The sequence below is a fragment of the Globicephala melas genome, chromosome X, assembly GCF_963455315.2.
Source record: "Globicephala melas chromosome X, mGloMel1.2, whole genome shotgun sequence".
Lineage (NCBI taxonomy): Eukaryota > Metazoa > Chordata > Mammalia > Artiodactyla > Delphinidae > Globicephala > Globicephala melas.
The window spans coordinates 100,760,625-100,780,242 of record NC_083335.1 but is presented as its reverse complement, the minus strand read 5'-3'; the positions used below and the strand labels follow the sequence as shown (position 1 = coordinate 100,780,242).

The window sequence follows — 19,618 nt, the reverse complement described above, 5'->3', positions numbered from 1 at the left end:
TCTTTAATTGTTTTTACGTAAATTTATTCTAAATAAAATAATTACATTAGCATTAGGGCCATCAAAACATGTAACACAGCAGATAGGTGACTAGCTCATACACTAGAGTCAAACTCAGATTCCTTGCTTTGTTTTTTTGTTGGTTTGTTTGTTTTGGCCGGGCCTCATGGTATGCGGGATCTTAGTTCTTGAACCAGGGATCAAACCCACCAGGGATTGAACCCATTCCCCCTGCAGTGGAAGCGGGGAGTCTTCACCACTGGACCACCAGGGAAGTCCCCCTTGCTCTGTTTTAATACCAACTGTATAACCTTAGGAATGATATCTAACTTCCTTAAGCTTCAGTTTTCTGATAATATGGAATGGGGAAATAATAATATCAACTCTTCAGTGTGTTTTAAGGATGAAAGAAGACAGTAAATGTGAAGAGCTTGGCATGGAGCCTGTACACAGGAAGTATTTAGTTAGATGCTACTCTTTATTATTAGATATAGGCAAACCAATTAAAAATAACCAGGACAGTTTTAAGTCAAAGATTGTGCTCCTTATTGGAAGGTTGTTCCTTGAGTGTAAGAATTATGTCCAATGGATTCCCCATTGTAGTTGTTTTTGACTTTTTTTCTGCCTTGGATAAGTTTCACATGTGTAATATCCTCCCATGATTAATAATAATTCGCTAGTGAATTATTTGTCAATTATTATTCATGAATAGCAATTCACTAAATCTGATTCCACGGCAACCCCAACACCTTACACACAGGGATAAAATATATATAAATAGATATTGAATTGTTTGAAATTATAGACGATTGTAAAATTTGAGCCATGCCTTTTAGTTGGTGAAAATTTTCATGTACATCGCAGAGAAAAATATATTTTTTCTACATTATGCTAAGTGAAAACTTTCTGGATGTTCTCTTACTCAGCAAATTCACAGTGATTTTAATTTCAAAGCACATGTTTAATCCTAAACTCTTTGAGGTTGGAAAAGAAAGAGAATGCCGAAGACTGTTCCCCTCACTTTAGTGGACAATAGATTCTCTTTGAATAATGTTACTGAAAGCTATTAAAACAGACACTTCTGTTGTCAAGGTGACTATAATATTAAAATACTTTACTTTTGGGTGGATGTTAACAGAGGGAAAAGGTAAGCAGCAGTTAGTAAGCAACATGATTGTTTGTTTCTCTAGCTTAACACATATATTCAGTCAATGAAGGGATTTAGAGTAGAAATATTATACATATAAAAGGACAGAAATAGCTTCTCACGGTTGGAAGCAATTTAAATGTGTAATTGAACTACTCCATAACATCTTCCTCAGTGATCGGTCAGCTTATACTGGATCACATTCCTCCTCAAGGAAGCCAATTGTATCTTTGGAAAAACATAACTATTACAAAGCATTCCTATTTCACTGTCTGTCTACTCCTTGACCCCACTTTCAATCTCTCTTCCCCAAAATAGCCCTTCAAAAGTTTGAGGACCGTCACCATAATCCTTCTGGGCCTTCATTTCCCTAGATTCAACTTCTTTAGTTCCTTTTATTCATTCTTCTTTTATGTGGATAAAATACTTGCACCATTCTGGTTACTCTCTTGAGCAACGTATATTTCTTTTTAGGACAAAGTAGGAGTGACAGTTAAAGTACAGAAGCTGGGTTGTTTCCAAGAAGGATACAATTATTAAAGCTCTCTTCTAGCAGCCAGGCACACAGCCAGGAAGGGGCACACAGCCCCACGCTATTTTTAGCATGTGTGGCCTAAGGTTAAGTTGCCCATAGCTACAGAAGCTTCCAGTACTACAAAAATAAATGACTGAGGAATCAAGGAAATTGTTTGAAAAAACTTTTCCAATACTGTCTAATTCCCCAAACATGAAGAAGAAAGTAGTGGACAATGCTAGAGCACTCTTGAATACTTAGATCTTCCACAGTGTTTTTCAAAGATGTATTTATGCCAACAGCATTTTATTCTTAATAAAATAAAAGCAGTAAGAAGCCAAAAAGAGTTCTTCAAGGTCATGTTCTCCAAAAGTCCCTCTTAAAGTTAGTGTTCACCTTCCTTTTAAGGGAGCTGCAGCAAATAAGTCATCAATTCACAATGACAGCAGTGTGGAATGGTCTACCCCAACCATCTACGGGGAAAAACAAAGGACTCTAGTTAACAGATGGCATAACTGCAAGTTCCCCAGCCCTGAAAGGTTCAGAAGGTCAAGACACAGCACATGTGAGCTGATAGTTTGAGTCTTTGATCATAGGGTCCCTGAAAGAGTTAAATTGCTGTCATGCTAGCAATTATGTAATGACCAGATGTGTTACTGTATTGCTTGAGGGGCTTCCCTGGTGGCGCAGCGGTTAAGAATCCACCTGCCAATGCAGGGGACACGGGTTTGAGACCTGGTCCAGGAAGATCCCACATGCCGCGGAGTAACTAAGCCCATTCACCACAACTACTGAGCTGCTGAGCCTGCGCTCTGGAGCCCGCAAGCCACAACTACTGAGCCCCCATGCCACAACTACTGAGCCCCCGTGCCACAACTACTGAAGCCCGCACGCCTAGAGCCTGTGCTCTGCAACAAGAGAAGCCACTGCAATGAGAAGCCCGCGCACCGCAACGAAGAGTAGCCCCCACTCACTTCAGCTAGAGAAAGCCCGCGTGCAGCAACGAAGACCCAACGCAGCCAAAAATAAAATAAATAAATTTTTAAAAAAAGAAAAGGAAAATCCTTGCTTGGGAATATTCAGAGTTGTTGATTCCTGCAGCCAGGGAAGGTACTTGGACAGTTAGGATCATGTCACATGCTATACAGAGAACTAGGTTATACAGTGAAACAGAGACAAAGGGCCATGGGGCCATATTAGTGTATGACTACCCTGCCTCTTATTCCTCACTCTAGTCCCTGGCCTGACAAGCTTGAGGGTTAGATCCTTGTTCCAAAAAGAACCAAAGCAAAGAGTAGAGCAACATTCACTACTGTGCTATTTCTTGTCTCCACCATTGCCTATTGAATTGAATTCCATATATGTCTCTGAATCTTTTACCCAGATGTCTTTGCTTAGATTCCTAATTGCTGCTACCCGATTCGACCACACATCAAACACTGACCTTCAGTTTCCCTCCAAAACCCCGCCCTTTTATTTTCCTTTCATTTTTATGTTTTCCATTTCTCTAACACAAACAATTCTCCAGATGGGTACTCAGCAGCACTGTGCTCTGGCCTCTGGGCTAGCCCCTCTTGCACCGATCAGGCAGTCCTAAATTTCTTACTCATCCGCTGAGTTTTTCATCCATACTCTAATTCTGGATGACCTCACAGCGTGGACATGTTTACTGTCTGGAGCAAAGTAGTTTAATGTTTAAGGGTTTGGACTCTGGAGCAAGGCTGTCTGTATGAAACCTACTCTCTGCTTACTAGCTATGCTATCTTGGACAAATCCCTTATTCTCTGTGAGCCTCAAATTCCTCTTGTGTAAAAGGGGAATAATAATAGTACCTTCCATATAGAGTAGCTATGAGGATTTAATAAATGAATATATATCAATATGTATCACAATGTCTGACACATATTTATCACCTAGTAAACGTTAGCAGCTATTACATGATTTTTCTACTCCAACTACATGATGTTCTGGCTAATTTAGGATGCAGCAATAATGTGTTCCATTAAAAACTCCCTGAAATCTAATTTATCGTTCATTAAAATGGTCAGCTGCAGCTCCAGCAATTTTGTTCCGTTGATTCTGTATTTTTCTTTATAACAGATTTACTTTAGTTTGAATGTGCTGTCCGAAAGGAGATCTTCATTTATTTATTCATGCATTTAATGATAATTGTTAAGAACCTACTATGTGTCTGGCACTCATAAAATTAAATGAACAGGAAATAAGAACCAATATAATTTGAAATGCCATCATCTGCTTTTTAAATTACATTGATATTAAGCACTTCTAATGTATTGATAGAATTGTGCTTCTAGGGAATGTTTGGCTTTGAAGCTGTCACATTAAGGGAATGTTCATTAACAGTCCTGTTGTGAATGGTTATGTTTAGATATATCGATTACAGTATTATGGCACTTCATTCATCACGAAGTAGTTTGGGGACTGGCAAAGTATCTACCTCAGAGACTAGCACTAGTTAATAATGATAAATATCTGGTTTTTCTCTATTCCCCCTCAAACCCATTTTAATTGTTGCATGTGCAGTCTCTCTCTCTCCCTCCCTCCCTCTCTCCCTCCAAAGAGTGTAATCAATGGGAATTAGACTTGCTCTATAAACTCCCTAGTCCTCGGAATATCTTTAGTAATGTAATTAACATGTACATCATTTAAGACGCATTGTTTTAAAGCCAGATGAATTTAGACCCAGTGGAGTCCTTATCCCTTCTTATAATGAATCATTTTTGTACTCTGTGCCCCTATCCTTGTTGGTATTTACCTAGTGCATTTATTTGCTGAGAGATACAGTAAGACTATAGAACTGTTTAAAGCTCTCTCGGGGCTCATCCTTTGACATCTTCGACCATTGATTTCAGAATATGGAAAAGCCAAACTTTGCCCAGACATCAAAACCTCCTACATCTCTTTATGGCTGCATCTCCCTAAAAAGACCATGACCCATTAAAAACTGAGTAGACATCCACAGAAGAGTCACTTTTACTGAGTCGTTACTGTGGGGGAGGAAAAATCATTTTCCCTCTACCTTTCTAGGTTCTTGGCTGAGACACACCGTGTAATAAAAGATAGATTAACAGGAGAAAAACAAACATAAATTTAATAGCATATATTCCTCCTGTATACGTGGGAGAACCCAGGAAAGCTGAGTAACTCCCTGAAGTGGCCCAAGCCAGCACCTTAATTACCATCTCCAGCTAAAGACAAAACAAGGTGTTGGGGAGCAGGGAGGTGGCCAGGAAAAGCACAGTAACCATGGGCATGGTTGTTCTGCAGATTTAATTCTCTGCCTTCTCCACTGATGAGTTTCTGGAGATTCAGAGTCATCCTCTCCCTGGTACAGCAAGGGAAACACCCTTACAAATGAGGATTTCTTTTTTAAATGTAAATATCTCTTACAAAGAGTAACTTCTACTCGGTTTTTAGAGCTTCTCCTGTGTCTGCTGTCTCTTAAAAATAATCAGCCTTAAATAATGTTTATATCAAAGAGGCATATTTTCGGAGGGTATATTCTGTCCCTCTTCTTTGCTTGTGCAATGCCAAAATATTAAAGAACTTTAGTTATGTTGCTGCAGCATCTCCAAATCAGAGCCATCAGGTTTAACAAATTCTCTCTTTGGATAAGATCTGACATTTTGAAGTCAAAGTTTTATTCTATCCTGTAACATTTTTCTTGCTTCTCTGCTCCTCAGTTATGTAAGACATTTAATCTGACCTCAATTCTTTTTTTTTTCTTGGCAACTAACACCAAAACAAATAAACAAATAAAAACCACGTTGGAGGCTATTATGGATGCCAAGAGCACAAATTGTCTGGTACTAGTGATTTTGTACCTTTGAGTTTCTTGATATGGACATTGCAACAAGATTATTTGACTGCCACCAAAATTACAGGCATGAAAACTAAACTTTTGAGCTATTTCCTCAGATATAGAATATATGATTTAAGTGAGGTTAACTCCAAGTTATTTTTGCCTCAACAGTGGAATATCTTTTCAAAGGTCTGTTGATCCCAGTTTTTCTTGATCAGCTACAGCATGTGTATTTGTAACGTAGCATAGTTTTGCCTTTCAGTCCTTTTGGTTATTGTTTTCCTAAGTGTGAATTGGAATATCCAAGCAGCATCTTTGTTAGGAAAGAAAAGGACCACTCTTAGCTGATGATTAGCTTATTTCTCAATTAATAAGTAACAAGGGAATGATCCAGGACCACACCCATATTGAGAGCCGAGAATGATAAGCCCTTCAGTTTTTATCATTCCTGTTAACCATGTGGGCCAGAGCTCTTAGTATTTAATTTATATATGGGCATAGTCATTGGAAGTCCTTTATTTTGTTTGTTTTCCTAACTAAATGTTAAATTCTTAATAAAGATCTTTAACTTGTACTTCTCTCTTATATCTTTAACTTGTACATCATCACATAAATGTGATGTACGGGATGGTTAAAGTTCAGTAAGGAATCTCCAGATTGAACTTTTAAATGCCCCCGAGGCGAGGAAGGCAAGCCAAACACTCGCCATCATGCTTGCCTGTAATACCTGTAGCTTTGGGTGAATTCCTCACTTTCTGAGGTCCCCCAAATATCCTGAGGTTCCTGCACCTGCCAGGAAGTGACCTGCCTTACTCCCCTGGTAAGGCTGCCGGGAACCCTGTAAGCAAGGTGCCAGGCTGTTTTTCCAAAGGGCCTTATTGGCTCCATAAAGTCAACCTTAGTTCCTTAAAGCTGTCTGGTCATATCTGAGTCTATGCATGTCTCTCTCAAATAAGACATTCCAGTGAAAACCTTGGTAATATAACAAATTTCCAATTGTGTCCTGTTCCAAGGAGAACAGATTCTTATTGAACTTATGTAAATATAACTAGAATGCCCTGAAAATAAGAGTATTCACCATGAGTTTCTGAATTCTGGAGGGATCAGGTAGGGAGAAAAATATAAATGTTTCAATTCTGCTTATAAAGATATAACTTACCAAATTGCTGTTAAGTCATAGTGTAAGATTAAAGGTTTTCTTATATCTGAAAAACAAAGATTAAAAATGTAGTTATAGTTCAGACAAAAAAGTCAAAATTATAATCATATTCATCAATTTATTCAGTCCCATGTGATTAATTCTTGTTGCTCTTATCTTTTGTTAGCAGTTTTGTGAAGCCATCAGTTTTTTGATTAGAGTTCTATAATTTCTTACCCAATTCAGTGGTATCATCTGAAAGTTATCAGAAGGATACATTGTCAAAAAGTCCTTTCTATGGATCTTCTTGAAGATGAAGTTTTTGTTTTGTTTGCAGAAGCATCAGAGTAAAACAATAATTGTCAATAAATGACAAAAGTCTTAAAATGGCATGGTTAAAGATCTGATTCACTGTAGTGCAATTGAAAAGGAAATTTGATTATTTCTGTGACATAAAGTTTTAAGATAATAACTAGAATTATGGCTAATAACGTTGTACCAGGAAATATCTGAATTTTATGAATTTTATATAATTTCTAGAACATTTATATTAATAACATTTACCCAAATAATATAACCTAAGAACATTTATCATCACTTATTTGACAATGCTTCCCATATCATTTAGCATACCCAATAAGCCTAATTAGTTTAATATCTCTCTTTTATAAGGAGAGAAAGCAAATATTTTGAGGTATTCCAGGGGCCTTTTGGAAAACCCCCAAATTATTTCCAGGTCAATAAGACTTCATCAGAATTTTACTTGTGGGAAGTTTGTCAAAAATATCAAAAAATTTTAAAACACTTGTCAAATAGGATCCTAGGTCACTATGAAACAATACTTAGTTATTCACTTAATCAGAATGACAAAGACTTCACAGGCAAATACAGAAAGTTAAATAGTTGTAAAACAACTTAGCTCTTATAATATTTGAAGAGACTCGGGTTTCTTTCCTAAATAGTCAGAGACCTGATAAAGATAAAACATAGAATTTTTGTTTTTCTAGACAGATGCCATTAATGATAAAGAAAATATTTGTTTACAATTGCTTATTAAGAGCAGACCAATGATCTAAAAAAAAAACCTTTGTGCTTTTAACAGAAAGCAAAACCAAATTCTAATTTTGTACAAGTGTACCTTTGATACTGAAATTTATTCACATAATTAAATTTATCCCCATCTTAGCCAGCTTGATCACACATAAAATTTCTTTCCCAAGATCCCTTTTTCACAAAACTTCTACAACTTTCTATGGCCACTTTAATTTGCCCCTTCTTCTCTTTCCCAGTTTGATATAATCAGCTCCAGGACAAAAATCACTTTTATTTCTCTCAACAAAAATGCACCTCCATTATCTCATGCCTTTTCTTACCCAAAAATACATTTTACTTCCCTTGCATACAGAATTGTTTCCCTTATTATCTCTAGTATCCTTAATCACATGTAATAATTAGAAACCTTAATTTCTAGCGAAAACAAAGAAATAATTGTGAACTACATTAGCATTTTGTGGTGTGGAAAATTTATAAATACACTTTTTTAAAAATTTCAGCTCTTTTAATTTTTTATTGAAGTATAGTTGATTTACAATATTGTGCCTATAAATACCTTTTATAATTTCTAGAAATATATGCCCTTTTAAATAGTGCAATCTTTCAATGTGGCACAAGACATGGTTACTAAAAGACTGAAATTCATCTTTAGTTTCTCCGCAATAGGAAGTCAAAAGTAGATAAGACTATGTCCAATAATTAATGTTTTATTATTTTATCTTATTTGGAAATGATCTAGATATTTAATGAATTTCCATCATTTAATTTGATCTAGCAAAACCCTAAGGGTGTTAAGTTACCAGAAAGATTTGGGGAACTATTTAAGTAAACAATCATCGTTTTAGAAAGTTCACCTGAAAACTCTTATCTCATTTACATCTATTTAATACATTTGTTTTTAATAATCGCACTTAGATTACCCCTGAAGATTTTATGAGACATTAAAGCAGTTAACCATCTTAAGTTATTTTTCTTGTTGACAAATTTTGTAGCAGAGATAACATGAACTTATTTGACTTTTAGTAAACCTAGGTAGAATAAAAGTATTGTACTGAATGCTGATAACTCTAAAGGTACACCTGTTTTAATTAAACCAGTAAGTTTAAATTTGCTTTTATTGACTAAAGATTAATCATAGATCACATGAAGTTAAAAAACATTTGCGTTAGTTCCTGTGACATTTAGAAATAATTTATGTAAGCATTTACTTTAAGCTGAGTAAATAGAGCTCTTTTACAAATTAATTATGGCATGACCATCTAGAGATCTAAAAATAACCCTATCTGTAATGTACACACCAGAGAGAATATTCCCACTGGTCCTAAAGGCAAGCTGGGTCTACCTCACCACACCCTTGCCCACGATCTTTGCAGATATCTCTGGTGATAGCTCTATTCTGGGAACAGGTCCTTTATTTAAATTATTTTAGGCAACTAAGACAGATGTAAAAAGAAAAACTTCCTGAATTTCTATTTCTTAAAAATAACCAGACTAGGGCCTCCCTGGTGGCGCAGTGGTTGGGAGTCCGCCTGCCGATGCAGGGGACACGGGTGCGTGCCCCGTTCTGGGAGGATCCCGCATGCCGCGGGGCGGCTGGGCCCGTGAGCCGTGGCCGCTGACTGCACGTCCGGAGCCTGTGCTCCGCAACGGGAGAGACCACAGCAGGGAGAGGCCCGCGTACCGGAAAAAATAAAAAATAACCAGACTAAGTTGATCCTCATACCAAAGAGACACATTTTGGGGTGGCAAAATTTGCTCCCCTACACCACCCTTGGAAAGTCAACCCAAAGTCCCTAGAGCAGTGCTTTACCATCTTCTGTTGTGGTGGTTATCGCAATCTTTACAGTACACAGAAATCACCTAGGAAGTTTGTTAAAAAGTGATTCAAAATCACTCATCTGGGACTTCCCTTGTTGTCCAGCGGTTAAGATTCTGCACTTCCACTGCAGCGGGCATGGGTTCGATCCCTGGTTGGGGAAGTAAGATCCCACATGTCGCGTGGTGCAGCAAAAAAATCATTAGTTTGAGGTGAACTCCAGATTTGAATTTCAAACAAGTTTCTTGATGCTGCTGGTCTGTGGACCACAGTTGGCATACCAAGGTCTTTGCCTAGGCAATAGGTACTCTAATAAACTTGGTAGAATCTAACAGGTGAAAAGCAACTAGCTCTCTTGAGTTCACTGTTGCCATCACAGAGGAATGAAATAGGGGTATAGCCAGTCACTGGGACTAATTCTAACTAATTGCCTCATTCTTTTTACGTGGTCAACACCTTTGAATCTGTTTGAACGTTTGTACATTGCCCTCACATCTAGTCTTAATGAGGTTACTTGCCTCATGTATTCAATGAAATTGTGCTTTATAGAACACATTTGCTACTCAGAGAGATGTCTGAAAGAGCACTGTCTTCAAGTATTAAATAATTAACCTCTTAAATGAAGAGGGCCTTCATTGTTGGACACAGTTCCTCCATATCCCTTTTTAAAAAGGAAATCCACTTAGGGATGTCTCAACAACCTATATATGGATATATACATATATTTCAATCTATGCAAATAGGCTGTATACAGTGTTCAGCCTGTGCAAATAGCAGTTCCCAAGGAGGAACAAGATATATGATGGGCAGTAAGTACTGCTAATTTCCTGGGGTTTTTTTGTTTGTTTGTTTGTTTGGTTTGGTTTTTTTGCGGTACGCGGGCCTCTCACAGTTGTGGCCTCTCCCGTTGCGGAGCACAGGCTCCGGACGCGCAGGCTCAGCGGCCATGGCTCACGGGCCCAGCCGCTGCGCGGCATGTGGGATCTTCCCGGACTGGGGCACGAACCCGTGTCCCCTGCATCGGCAGGCGGACTCTCAACCACTGCACCACCAGGGAAGCCCTAATTTCCTGTTTTAAACACTTGTGTTCAGCTAAATTTCAATTATGTGTAGTAAGGAAGAGCAGACAGTGTGAAGATTGAACCTCCACATATTATTGGTCAATGATATGATCGCAAAACAGGCAAAGAAAAAAATAACACAGTAACAGAACCTGGATAAACAGTTTCTTTGTGTTCAGAAGTTCAAATCATTTTTTACAGGCGTCTTTCTAGCATCTAAAGAGGTTATAAAAACACAAGTAAACCTACAGTGAGAGCAGAGGGAATTCACTGGAACTCAGATCTTTGTCTTGGAAAGTAACACACAGGCACTTTAGAAAATAATAATTCAGTTTAAGATATTTGCAAGAAGCCTACAGATATCATTGAGCACGCACATAGCACAATTCCACATATGTGATCAGAGATCACAAGCAGAATAGCATATCCATGGCCACTACCCACCAACACACCATTCACTTTTACTTCTCAGAACTACCTTAATATTCTCATTATTTCTGGGTCAGGACAACCTATTGACTGACAATTCTTCATATCCTGCTCAAAGTCTCACTTCACTGCTGGTTAAAGATGATTCATATAATGCTGTTGTATGAGAAAGCAATAAATCATTCCCATTCACTAAAGATGAATTAAGTTCCAGCTCTGGGCAAGGCACTGGGTTAGTTGTCCTCAGTAGTTGAGTCACTGCTGCCAGCGGGATGTCTATCACCGTCCTGGGGCATGAAAGCAACATTGTTGGGGAGAGGAAGGTGGCTGTGCATTTTTATGGCTGTGAATTCCTGCACTCGGTTGAGAAATGGCACAACTGGGTCAAAAATGCAAGGTATAACTTTTAATAAGCAGTTCCCTGTATATCGAACTTTGACAACCAGGTCAGTAAAGTGAGAAGTTAGACGTGACACATAAAAAAATGCTAACTACTCTCTCAGGTCATATAGTAGGAAAAAACGTGTTGATTTCCAATAAATTTCCATGGTAACTTGTATTAGATTTTAGTGCTGAGAATTACATTTGCCATCTGTAAGAAATATGTTAGCTATTAGTCTCTATTTTTAGGGCACATATACTATTTTTAGCATGTGTTCTATGAAGGATGATATATCTGGAGGTAGATTTCTCTAAATTAAAGATGGACATTTAAATGCTATTAAAATAGATTTTGTTTGTACTTCACAAAAAGAAATCCAGTGGTATATTTAAGAAAGCACAAAAAGGTCATTTTAAAGGTCACCCAGGAATCATTACCATGAATTAGAATTTGATATGAATGAGGATTGACTGAAAAATTGTGAACAGGGATGAAGAAATGGACAGTTACTTGAGAGTGTTTGTATTTGACTCTTCACTTGTGTGTGACCTAAAGCAAGTCTCTTTATGTCATTGTTCTTCATTTTTATCATTTGTTAACTAATTGTCCTTAAGCCACAGTGCAGTAATCTTGTAAGACCATATTAAACTCCGGGTGACTAATAGTATCTATTAGCCCATTCATCAGATTTTATAGGTTCTCAGAGTTTTGAGTCATTGTACCTCATTTTGCAAATCTTGAAAGTGAAATGAAAGAGTTGTTCTTCCCAGGAATTTTCTTATAGTTTTAAGTGTTTGTAAAGTTGACTCAGATCTTTAGATAAGTTCCTGTAACTGCAGAATAGAAATTATAATTCCTTAAGGTATGCTATGGCAGATCAAAGTACTGACTGGTAATGGTTACCAAATTCATGGAAACTAAAATGGAAGAGGCCATTATCAAAAGCTAAAGAATGATACTTAAATTGCCTGACTTAGATCAGTTTGGAATTCTAATTCTAGTATGAAATATAAAGTGAATATAACTTGAAAACTCATTTATACTACTTCACCATTTCAAGGTAATGACTCACAACTGCTTGGGTGCATTTCTAATTCTCCCCAAGTGAACAAATGCATCTATATTATTTAACTATATCACTATCGAAAGTAGCTAAAAGGAATACATTAAAGATGTCACAACAGAATTCCGTATTGGCCATCATCTTGTGCAGATTAATGTCAGTGGCAACTCAGTAGTCCCATAAAAGTTGATAATATTAAAAAATATATTTTCAACTTGCCACGTGGCATGTGGGATCTTAGATCCCTGACCAGGGATCAAACCCGCACCCCCTACAGTAAAAGCACGGAGTCTTAACCACTGGTCTGCCAGGAAAGTCTGTCAACTTTTAACTGTTCTCAGACCAGTTTAGCTTCCTTGTCTGTAAAACAATGCAATTAGACTAAATGAAATTTGAAATTTGAAATCCATATTTTCTCTAAAGTGGGATTATGATTTTTTTTAAATATTTATTTATTTTTGGCTGTGTTGGGTCTTCGTTTCTGTGCGAGGGATTTCTCTAGTTGCAGCAGGCGGGGGCCACTCTTCATCGCAGCGTGCGGGCCTCTCACTATCGTGGCCTCTCTTGTTACGGAGCACAGGCTCCAGGCGCACAGGCTCAGTAGTTGTGGCTCACGGGCCTAGTTGCTCCGTGGCAAGTGGGATCCTCCCAGACCAGGGCTTGGACCCGTGTCCCCTGCATTGGCAGGCAGATTCTCAACCACTGCGCCACCAGGGAAGCCCCTGGGATTATGTTTTAACCTGCTTTTTCAGGGAATGTTTGTAAACTGTTGCAAAAAAACATGGTTATTATTTATATAGAGAAAAACTCCCTATTGGTGTTAAATAATTCCTGCTAGACTTGCCTGGCTGAACTAGGCATCTATAAATGATGATTGGGTAAACAGACAGGTGAATGAAAAATTAGTTAGGCTAAAGAGTTTGCCATAAGGGCTCTTAGCAAAACACAGATTATAAACCACCTTGGATAACTCTATTCCAAACTGTCCAGAGTAAAAGGCAAAATATAAGCTATTTTGAAGTGTTAGCATGTAAAACTATAGGTCACTTGCCCGTTAAGTTCAATTGAAACCTAATACACTAGAAAGAGATGCATTTAAAAAAATTTTAACTGAAGTAGTAATAGTGGTTATCTCAGGGCAGTCTGATTCCATGTGACCTTTAATTTCTTTTTCTTATTGTTATATGATTTTCAAAATTTTTACAGTAAACATATTTTATAGAGTCAGGAAAAAAGGTGAGAAAAAATAAATGTATTTTGATACAGTCTGAAGAATTTTAAAATTCTTACAGGAAACCTACCATTAATCTGTTTGCTATAAAATCAAGTTATTTCCACATTTTAAAAGTATGTTAAAATATGTTTCCTTGGGCTTCCCTGGTGGTGCAGTGATTGAGAGTCCGCCTGCCGATGCAGGGGACACGGGTTCGTGCCCCGGTCCGGGAAGATCCCACATGCCGCGGAGCGGCTGGGCCTGTGAGCCATGGCCGCTGAGCCTGCGCGTCCGGAGCCTGTGCTCCGCAACGGGAGAGGCCACAACAGTGAGAGGCCTGCATACTGCAAAAAAAAAAAAAAAAAATCTGTTTCCTTGAATGTATTCTTGCTTCCACTTTATATCTGTCTGTATTAGAAAACATTGCATATTAGGGGACACCTTGACTTTTGCATTTTCTCAAACCACTGCTAATTTTCACACACCAAAAATCAATACATAGAGTGAGACAATAAGATAGTGCCTTACTCTTTGTGAAGCAGGGCAGTGTTATCGCTGTTTTGGTAAAAGAGAATTCATTATTGAGGACAGACTTTTCATATATCCTGACAACACAGGCCACTAAAACATATGAGCCACCCACTTTATTCTCAACTTTGTCGTGGCTTAAGGAACTTTTTACTGTTCCCTTAGGAGGAATCAAGGAATGGTAGGTTCTGCCATTGATAGTTCCCAAAGCATGCCTATTCCTTCATAGAGGGTTGATGGGAGAAAAAGAAAAAACTTAAATGTTGATAAATTCTTGATGAGTATCTCTTTACAAAATGAGAAAGGAAGGCAAACTTACCACTATTTTCCTCAACATTTTTATGTTTTCAGAAAACAGAGAGTGGTCAAAAAAGATTCAAAAGGGATGAGAAATGGATTTTTCTGTTATGTCCTTTGAGGGAAATGATCCAGCATACGGTTTTATTATTGTTTTTGCCTTAATAGTCTCTAGCTCTGTGGAATCACCAAGTTTTTTTTTTGTTTGTTTGTTTTTTGTTGTTTTTTTTTGCGGTACGCGGGCCTCTCACTGTTGTGGCCTCTCCCGTTGCGGAGCACAGGCTCCGCACGCGCAGGCTCAGCAGCCATGGCTCACGGGCCCAGCCGCTCCGCGGCATGTGGGATCTTCCCGGACCGGGGCACAAACCCGTGTCCCCTGCATCGGCAGGCAGACTCTCAACCACTGCGCCACCAGGGAAGCCCTCACCAAGATTTTGAATGAAACTTGTCTCATGAGAGAAACAGCTTTTGCTGAACACGTTTTATCCTAATGCTCTCAATAATTATGAAATAAGTTAAAATCTTAAGGGAAGAAAATTATAATAATAACGTAAAATTCTAAAGTTTATCAAAGCATCCCATTCTGTATATTGCAATAACTCCGTTTTTACATGTGTAAAATATTTTATAAATCGATTTTTAACAACTGAATATACTGACTATACTACAGATCATCATACGATTTTTTTTAGAAGTGTTCAGTGTTTCTGTCGAGAGCATGGTTCCTTCTATTGGTTATCTAAGCAGTCCAGATGTTCTGGGTTCTTTGGCCAGTCCAAAGCATTCCCAGTGGAAGACCAAATTCTTTTAACTGTGACTACATATCCTCTGGTGGAGGATTGCTTTTAGGATAAACACTGCAGCCCTTAACAAAAAGAAGTAAAATGGCAATGCCACCTTCCCTCTGACAATTTTCTCTCCAGAGGCGTTTTGTAACATTCCATCTGTGACTGTCTATTTGTATGACATGTTGAAAAGGAAATTCCTAGTAGAGGTAAAACAAATACTTTTTCTTCTAAGAGGTTTTCTTTTAGTCATCAGTGAGGTTTGACACCTTGATATACAATGGCCCTGTCTTCTAAGCTGGTCACTCGAGGCCCATTTAGTTGTTTATTATAGCAGTATCTTTCTTTGTCTGGCTTCTCCCCATCATGCTAAGTTGTACGAGATCTAAGATGACGGAGGCCCCATCTGAATACTTTGTATGTGTCTGTGTGTGCAAAAACCTAATAGTCTGTGTACAGACCACATTATGGTCTTTGGATAGACCTATTTCAAACATTGCTTTCAGAATCCAAAGGGGAAATGTTTTCAGAGATAAAGCTCTGTCTGTGTTAGTAATACCATATGGTACATTTTGAAAATATATGTCAGTTTTCCACTAGGGAGAATCATTGTCCTATTTTTCTGACCTAATTTTAAGAAACCTGACTTAATTGATACCATGAATCCTTCAAACAAATATTTATTTTCAAGGTGCATGCTAGCTGCTTGGAAAAGGAAAAAAAAAAGATAAATATATTCTAGCTGAGAAATCAGAGCATGAATTTGCCTACCATCACCCATCACACCATCCACTTGCTTTCCCCGTACTCCACACCAAACTACTTGCCAAACTCCTTTGCAGCCACTGTCCTGTACTGTGCCACATAGTGTCTGATCCCTATCTCTAAGATCCCCCAACAGAAACACAAATACACACACAAACACCCTGAGTGAGTTGCTCACCCGGTCCTTGGTTATTATTCTTATAGTAGAGCATTTTTTACACCCATATAAAAAGCCTAGCAGGGTGACACTTAGGTGCACAATAAATATTAGCTCTTATTATTTTGTTTTTAAATATTTCCTTGCATGCCTGACTCTACAACTACACATAAGCTCCTTTAAGGCAAGGAGCATATTCCATCCATCATTTTATCACTAGAACCCAAAGCACTACACCTGGTACATTTAACGCACTTACAAAACAAAAAGAAAGTGAATGAGTGAGTGAAAAGACAAAAATGAGTAATAACATCAAAGATGTAAAACAATACTTTCCTCATTCTTTAAGTCTATAAAGATTATGTATGTTGTCATTGGATTTATGGATGAAAGAATCCTTTTTAAATCTGTACTGTGAAGTTGACCACTTTTCTATAGAATGAAGTTTTATCATCAAACTAATAGCCTGTGTATTAATAATTATACCCCATCAGTTGCTTGAACCTCATGACACATTGTCTGGAAAAATGGCTCACAGAGATATTCTTGTCATTTTAGAGTGGGAATGCACAAAAATCTAACTTTTCATTAGAAAAGTACATTTGTTCTTATCCAGTCATCCATTTATTCAAATATTCATTGAGCTCCTACTATGTGTCGGATAGTTTTCAAGGCACTTGAGAGAGAATCAGTTAAAAAATATGAACAAAATAGACAAAAAAAACTTGCCCTGATGGAATTTAAGTTCCAGTGGGAGGAGATAGACAATAGATAATAAATATATTAATAAGAAAATTAAATACTATGTTCTACAATGATAAATTCTATAGTGAAAAATAGAGAAAGGAAAGTGGATACAGCCACAGGTTAGTGACTTGGAATGAGTGGTCAGTGGACCGAGTTGCAAAAGTGTTCTATGAACAAAGACTTGAAGAAGCAAAGTGGGAGGCCCTAAGGTAAAGCAATTGTTTATCATGTAAAACCATGAACAACACTTAGTGGTATAATACAGTATGATAAGTCATCAAAAAAGCTACAGAAAATACAGGTTCTAAGGAGACAAATTGCTTTTAGTTGGAAAAGCTTCACTGAAAGTACAGATCTTAGCCTTGCCTTGCAGGATTGGTAGGGTTTTGATAAATGGAAAGAAATTCTAGGTTGGTACAGAATTGGGAAAACATATGTCAAATTCAATTCACATTGGAGGGATAATTCCTGCTGGAGGTTAATCAGCTGCTTCAATTAAAGGAGTGAAGGACCTTGAATGCCAACACAAGGGGTTTGGACTTTTTCCCGTGAGCAATGTAAATCAGCTAACAATTACTGAAGAAAATTCCAAGATGAGGACATGTTTTTGGAAGATTAAACTGAAGACTTTGCAAAGATTATAATAGAATAGTTGTGAATAACTTTAATCCAAAATAATCAACCCAAAATATTCTCAAATTACAATAACACTTGCAATATTGTGATCTTACCGTAATTTCCATATAGCCTCTCCAACTAGATTCACCAGTTATTAACATTTGCCACATTTGCCTTATCTCTCTTCATCTAGTTAGGTAAATAAAAAGATAGAGCTACACTATGTATACAAACACATATTATTGCTGAACCACATGAGAGTAAATTGCAGACATCATGACTAGATTCTTCAACATGAATCTTCCTAAAAACAAGGATATTTTCTGATAAGACCAGAGTATATTTATCAAATTTAGGAGAATTGAAAATGATAGAATGCTATTCACTAATATGTAGTCTATATTCATATTTCAAAGGGTGTTCCCATAATATCCTTTTACCACATTTTCCATCCAGAATTATGCAATCCATTTAGTTTTCAAGTCTTTTTAGTCTCTTTTAATCTGGGATTGTTCCTCAACCTTTCTTTGTCTTTCATGGCATTGACATTTTCAAAGAATAGAAACCAGATTTTATTTTTTACTCCTTTTTAGGATATTTACTTATATGTGGCTGGAATACTGCATAGATGATATTATACCTTCTTAATGCATTACATCAGGAGGTACACGATGTCAATTTGTCCCATTACTGATAATGCTAATTTTGGTCACTTCCTTAAGATTTCTCCCTTAATCATTAATAAATAATCAGTAGGGAGGTACTTTAAGACAGTAGGAATATCCTACCTCATCAATCTTTCACCCATTAACTTTAGCCTCTGTTGATAATTCTTGCCTGAGTCAATTATTATTAGGATGGTGGAAAAATGGTGATTTCTAACTCTATTATTCCTTCTGTATTTGCCAGTTGGCATTCTGCCCTAAAGGAGAGCTTTCCTTTTTATTAATTTGTTTATAATTAATATAAACTCATGGATTCATGTTTTATTTGATTACTGTCATTATTTTAAATTGTCTTTTAATACATGCCACTTGGGACTTCCCTGGTGGCACAGTGGTTAAGACTCCACGCTCCCAACGCAGGGGGCCCAGTTTCGATCCCTGGTCAGGGAACTAGATCCCACATGCATGCCACAACTAAGAGTTCGCATGCCACAACTAAGTATCCCATGTGCCACAACTAGGAGCCCACGTGCCACAACTAGGGAGCCCCCGTGCCACAACTAAGGAGCCAGCGAGCCGCAACTAAGGAGCTCACCTGCCCCAACTAAGACCCAGTGCAGCCAAATAAAAAAAAAAAAAACATACCACTTATGAATATTCCCTACTTCATAGAAAAAAATATAAAACAAAACTTAGCACCCTTGCTATCTGGTTGGGGAGAGAAAAAAGACATTCCAAGGGTAGGCTCTAGCTAACTGTATAAGGAATGATGCATTTTTTCCATCTAGTCTTTCATTTAATTTTTTGTTTTAATAGTTTATTAATGTGTAACATTTCAGATCCAAGGGCTTATGGGAGCTTAGTCTAACTAGGCCCTAATCGTGGGTCCCAGCCAATACCATATTTGCATTCTTTTATTCTTTTTTGAATTTTATTTTATTTATTTTTTATACAGCAGTTTCTTATTAGTAATCCATTTTATACATATTAGTGTATATATGTCAATCCCAATTTCCCAATTCATCACACCACCACCACCCCCCTCTGCCACTTTTGCCCCTTGGTGTCCATACATTTGTTCTATACATCTGTGTCTCAGTTTCTGCCCTGCAAACCGGGTCATCTGTACCATTTTTCTAGGTTCCACATATATGCGTTAATATATGATATTTGTTTTTCTCTTTCTGACTTACTTCACTCTGTATGACAGTCTCTAGCTTCATCCACCATATTTGCATTCTTAATTGACAGTAAGTTAAAGTTAATTTGATACTTTGGCTGAAAACCTCTTTCCAAAACTGCAAAATATACTACTTGGAAGGTAACCTTTTGCCCAAATGTTTGGTTGCACAGATCACATTGTTAAATTCAGAGACCACTTTCATTTATTATTATTATTATTATTATTATGTATACC

General features: G+C 37.5%; 1 protein-coding gene across 1 annotated transcript in view; it reads left to right on the top strand.

Annotated features, from left to right (window-relative positions):
• The window catches only part of IL1RAPL1 (interleukin 1 receptor accessory protein like 1), a 1,328,695-nt gene that overhangs the window by 1,284,470 nt on the left and 24,607 nt on the right, over positions 1–19,618 (top strand). The gene's annotated exons all lie outside the window — the stretch shown is intronic.